We start from the raw sequence: 6,320 nt of genomic DNA, 5'->3' as shown, positions 1-6,320 counted from the left end.
GGCTGGATCATCTCTATTATTATGAAATTGAACTTGTGACTGTGCTAACAAGGATGGAGTGTCTGAATAAAAGGAGAATTTTGTCAGAACTATTAGGGCCAAAGATACTTTCTGAATTCATATATAGTGCTAGAATATCAGTGGAGAGGTATTTAACACTCCCGCTTATGTGCTTTCTACGCTAGAAGTAAGCTTTTGGCGCGCATTGGATAGCATTCGTATTACAAGTTAAAATTGCACGCAAAAAAATAGAACTTAGGATATTGCAACTGCGTTAATGTATTCCCCATAGAAGTCAATGGAGCAAAAAAAGTGGAAAAAAAAAACTAACACCCTTACTCACGCGCAAACACAATCACATATTCTCAAGTGTACTAACCCAACATGAAAATATGAATATTTCACATAAATGCATTTTGATGTGTTTTGTAACACTTTTTTGTTTTGCAAAACAGTTAACCAGAGATCTGAGGTTGCACTATTCCGACGCACTTTAACTTCAATTGCGCTCAATTGATTGCATTTACTTTCAACTTCTAATACGAGCAAAAAACTTGACTCGTGCAAATGCCCGCGATTTAGATAAAATTCTCCTACAACAGGAGTGCAAGTGGATTTACAATTTAAAATCTCTAAGTCCAAATGGCCTAAATGAAGAAATTAACTATGCCCCTTTTTTAACAGACTAAAATAATAATAAAATGTTCTATGGTTATGTAATTAAAATTAATTCAGCTTTGTTCTCGAATAACATTTGTTAAATGTTAGAAGCTCAATGTATATCTGTTAATTTTACACTCTACCCTCCAGGGGGGCTCTTATTTGTTTCCTCCCTGATTTCTGCCCTTGGGTAAAATAATTCCAAGTGAACATGCAATATGGTCAACATGTTGAAAATTGACGATATGATATATTAAAAATGTTATTTTCGTATTGCATATTATGTGATTGTGACACAGTAAAGATAAATATTTAATAATACTATACTGTCTCTGAGAAAATCCATCAAGCTAAGCAACGGATTTTGCAAGTAAAATATTTCACCTGGCTGAAGTGAAAGAGTTAATTGTAACAGGAGGAGTTACAACAACTGAATAAAATGTACTACCTGGATGACATCAACAAAAAGGTTTGCCGGAAGAAGTCCTTAGCCATAGAGGGTGAAACGCGCGTAGCTTGGCGTTTGTAAATCGCTATGAATGATATGCGAATATGAGGAGTCCTGTACAGCACACAATAATACTAATAGCCCAATCAAGATGGTAAACGGCAAGTATTAACTTGCAACAGCTGGAGTGGATACAGTAGACAGAGTGATTGTGACAAGCAACTACGATTAATGTCGGCAAGTATTGACTCGCAATCAGTAGAGTGGATATAACTGACAGAGGAACCGTAACAGAATCTGCAACCCGTGGGAACAATCGGTTGGTATTTCGCAAGGTGAAGGGGAGGAGGATTGTCAAAAATCAAGTGAGTAATCTGAGTAACCGAAGTAAAGCGGAGGACCGCACGGTGAAAGGACAATAAAGTCATTGGTCTGGTTGTTATCGTTTAACCCCCTCTCTGAAACCAACCGGAGGTCCGGGCAATTTCTAAAAGTAAAATGTGAACACTGTTGCAATTGTTGCTTTTCTCACAAAGGCTTAAGGATACAGTTAACTGAGAACTGTGCAATGCTAATTGTTTCCAAATAAGTTCTTGTTTACCATATAACTGGCCACATCAGAATCATCTCTGGGGATCCCCAGCCTAAATGGACTTTATTAATTTGGGTTAACATCTATTGTATTGTGATATAACTTGTAAGGTGCTTAAACAGGAATAGCCTTTAAATATTGTCTAAATAATGGCAAATAAATTAGTATATATTGAAGCAAGTTTTGTGTTTAAATTGGTTTGTTAATTGTACCGCTATTTACCCTTGGCTTAACCCCTGTCCTAAGGTAATGCAATAGTTAATTATACAGGAAAGTCCTAGTGCCGGTCAAGATTGGCTTTATTCTTTCTGATATTTCACGCTTTAATCTCTATCTTCTATTTTTCTTGTCTTTTGACCAGTAATATATATATATATATATATATATATATATATTTCTTTCATGTAATTAGCAAGAGTCCATGAGCTAGTGACGTATGGGATATACATTCCTACCAGGAGGGGCAAAGTTTCCCAAACCTCAAAATGCCTACAAATACACCCCTCACCACACCCACAAATCAGTTTTACAAACTTTGCCTCCCGTGGAGGTGGTGAAGTAAGTTTGTGCTAGATTCTACGTTGATATGCGCTTCGCAGCAGGCTGGAGCCCGGTTTTCCTCTCAGTGTGCAGTGAATGTCAGAGGGATGTGAAGAGAGTATTGCCTATTTGAATTCAATGGTCTCCTTCTATGGGATCTATTTCATAGGTTCTCTGTTATCGGTCGTAGAGATTCATCTCTTACCTCCCTTTTCAGATCGACGATATACTCCTATATACCATTACCTCTACTGATTCTCATTTCAGTACTGGTTTGGCTTTCTACTACATGTAGATGAGTGTCCTGGGGTAAGTAAGTCTTATTTTTGTGACACTCTAAGCTATGGTTGGGCACTTTTATATAAAGTTCTAAATATATGTGTTTAAACATTTATTTGCCTTGATTCAGGATGATCAATATTCCTTATTTCAGACAGTCAGTTTCATTATTTGGGATAATGCATATGAATAAATAATTTTTTCTTACCTTAAAATTGACTTTTTTCCCTGTGGGCTGTTAGGCTCGCGGGGGCTGAAAATGCTTCATTTTATTGCGTCATTCTTGGCGCAGACTTTTTTGGCACAAAAAATTTCATTGTCATTTCCGGCGTCATACTTGTCGCCGGAAGTTGTTCGTGTTTGCGTCATTTTTTTGACGTTTTGCGCCAAAAATGTTGGTGTCACCGGATGTGGCGTCATTCTTGGCGCCAAAAGCATTTAGGCGCCAATAATGTGGGCGTCTTTTTTGGTGCTAAAAAATGTGGGCGTCATTTTTGTCTCCACCTTTTTTTTCACATTATTTAAGTCTCATTTTTCATTTGCTTCTGGTTGCTAGAGGCTTGTTCATTGGCATTTTTTCCCATTCCTGAAACTGTCTTTTAAGGAATTTGATAGATTTTGCTTTATATGTTGTTTTTTCTCTTACATATTGCAAGATGTCTCAGATTGACCCTGGATCAGAAGCTACTTCTGGAAAAACGCTGCCTGATGCTGGTTCTACCAAAGTTAAGTGTATTTGCTGTAAACTTGTGGTAACTGTTCCTCCGGCTGTAGTTTGTGATGAATGTCATGATAAGCTTGCTAATGCAGATAGTATTTCCATTAGTAATATTCCATTACCTGTTGCTGTTCCATCAACATCTAATACTCAGGATGTTCCTGTTAATATTAGAGATTTTGTTTCTAAATCCATTAGGAAGGCTATGTCTGTTATTCCTCCTTCCAGTAAACGTAAAAGGTCTTTTAAAACTTCACATGTTTCAGATGAATTTTTAAATGAACATCATCATTCTGATTTGTCTTTTTCGGATGATGATTTTTCTGGTTCAGAGGATTCTGTCTCAGATATTGACACTGATAAATCTTCATATTTATTTAAAATGGAATTTATTCGTTCTTTACTTAAAGAAGTTTTAATCGCATTAGAGATGGAGGAATCTAGTCCTCTTGATACTAAATCTACTAAGCGTTTAAATTCGTTTTTTAAACCTCCTACAGTTATTCCGGAAGTTTTTCCTGTCCCTGATGCTATTTCTGAAGTAATTGCTAGGGAATGGAATAATCTGGGTAATTCATTTACTCCTTCTAAAAGGTTTAAGAAATTGTATCCTGTGCCATCTGACAGATTAGAGTTTTGGGACAGAATCCCTAAAGTTGATGGGGCTATCTCTACTCTCGCTAAACATACTACTATTCCTACGGCAGATAGTACTTCCTTTAAGGATCCTTTAGATAGGAAGATTGAATCCTTTCTAAGGAAAGCTTATTTATGTTCAGGTAATCTTCTTAGGCCTGCTATTTCTTTGGCTGATGTTGCGGCAGCTTCCACTTTTTGGTTGGAGGCTTTGGCACAACAAGTGTCAGATCATAATACTCATAGCATTGTTAAACTTCCTCAACATGCTAATAACTTTATTTGTGATGCCATCTTTGATATCATTAGAGTTGATGTCCGGTATATGTCTTTAGCTATTTTAGCTAGAAGAGCTTTATGGCTTAAAACTTGGAATGCAGATATGTCTTCTAAGTCAACTTTGCTTTCCCTTTCTTTCCAAGGTAATAAATTGTTTGGTTCCCAGTTGGATTCTATTATTTCAACTGTTACTGGGGGGAAAGGAACTTTTTTACCTCAGGATAAAAAATCTAAAGGTAAATATAGGGCTGCTAATCGTTTTCGTTCCTTTCGTCAGAATAAGGAACAGAAGCCTGATCCTTCCCCTAAAGGAACGGTTTCTGTTTGGAAACCATCTCTAGTCTGGAATAAATCCAAGCCTTTCAGAAAGCCAAAGCCAGCTCCCAAGTCCACATGAAGGTGCGGCCCTCATTCCAGCTCAGCTGGTAGGGGGCAGATTATGATTTTTCAAAGAAATCTGGATCAATTCGATTCACAATCTTTGGATTCAGAACATTGTTTCACAAGGGTACAGAATAGGTTTCAAGGTAAGGCCTCCTGCAAGAAGATTTTTTCTTTCTCGCATTCCAATAAACCCAGTGAAGGCTCAAGCATTTCTGAAATGTGTTTCAGATCTAGAGTTGGCTGGAGTAATTGTGCCAGTTCCAGTTCTGGAACAGGGTCTGGGGTTTTACTCAAATCTATTCATTGTACCAAAGAAGGAGAATTCCTTCAGACCAGTTCTGGATTTAAAAATATTGAATCATTATGTAAGGATACCAACATTCAAAATGGTAACTATAAGGACTATTCTGCCTTTTGTTCAGCAAGGGCATTATATGTCCACAATAGATTTACAGGATGCATATCTGCATATTCCGATTCATCCAGATCACTTTCAGTTTCTGAGATTCTCTTTTCTAGACAAGCATTACCAGTTTGTGGCTCTGCCGTTTGGCCTAGCAACAGCTCCAAGGATTTTTTCAAAGGTTCTCGGTGCCCTCCTATCTGTAATCAGAGAACAGGGTATTGTGGTATTTCCTTATTTGGACGATATCTTGGTACTTGCTCAGTCTTCACATTTAGCAGAATTTCATACGAATCGACTTGTGTCGTTTCTTCAAGAACATGGTTGGAGGATCAATTTACCAAAGAGTTCATTGATTCCTCAGACAAGGGTAACCTTTTTAGGTTTCCAAATAGATTCAGTATCCATGACTTTGTCTCTGACGGACAAGAGACGTCTGAGATTGGTTTCAGCTTGTCGAAACCTTCAGTCTCAATCATTCCCTTCGGTAGCTTTATGCATGGAAATTTTAGGTCTTATGACTGCTGCATCGGACGCGATCCCCTTTGCTCGTTTTCACATGCGACCTCTTCAGCTTTGTATGCTGAACCAGTGGTGCAGGGAGTATACAAAGATATCACAGTTAATATCTTTAAATCCGATTGTACGACACTCTCTGATGTGGTGGACAGATCACCATCGTTTAGTTCAAGGGGCTTCTTTTGTTCTTCCAACCTGGACTGTGATCTCAACAGATGCGAGTCTGACAGGTTGGGGAGCTGTATGGGGGTCTCTGACAGCGCAGGGGGTTTGGGAATCTCAGGAGGCGAGATTACCAATCAACATTTTGGAACTCCGTGCGATTTTCAGAGCTCTTCAGTCGTGGCCTCTTCTGAAGAGAGAATCGTTCATTTGTTTTCAGACGGACAATGTCACAACCGTGGCATATGTCAATCATCAAGGGGGGACTCACAGTCCTCTGGCTATGAAAGAAGTATCTCGGATACTTGTATGGGCGGAATCCAGCTCCTGTCTAATTTCTGCGGTTCACATCCCAGGTATAGACAATTGGGAAGCGGATTATCTCAGTCGCCAGACGTTACATCCGGGCGAATGGTCTCTTCACCCAGAGGTATTTCTTCAGATTGTTCAAATCTGGGGACTTCCAGAAATAGATCTGATGGCCTCTCATCTAAACAAGAAACTTCCCAGGTATCTGTCCAGATCCAGGGATCCTCAGGCGGAGGCAGTGAATGCATTGTCACTTCCTTGGAAGTATCATCCTGCCTATATCTTTCTGCCTCTAGTTCTTCTTCCAAGAGTGATTTCCAAGATTCTAAAAGAGCGTTCGTTTGTTCTGCTGGTGGCTCCAGCATGGCCTCACAGGTTTTGGTATGCGGAT

The sequence above is a fragment of the Bombina bombina genome, chromosome 7 (genome assembly GCF_027579735.1).
Source record: "Bombina bombina isolate aBomBom1 chromosome 7, aBomBom1.pri, whole genome shotgun sequence".
Lineage (NCBI taxonomy): Eukaryota > Metazoa > Chordata > Amphibia > Anura > Bombinatoridae > Bombina > Bombina bombina.
This window is presented reverse-complemented; position numbering follows the sequence as displayed.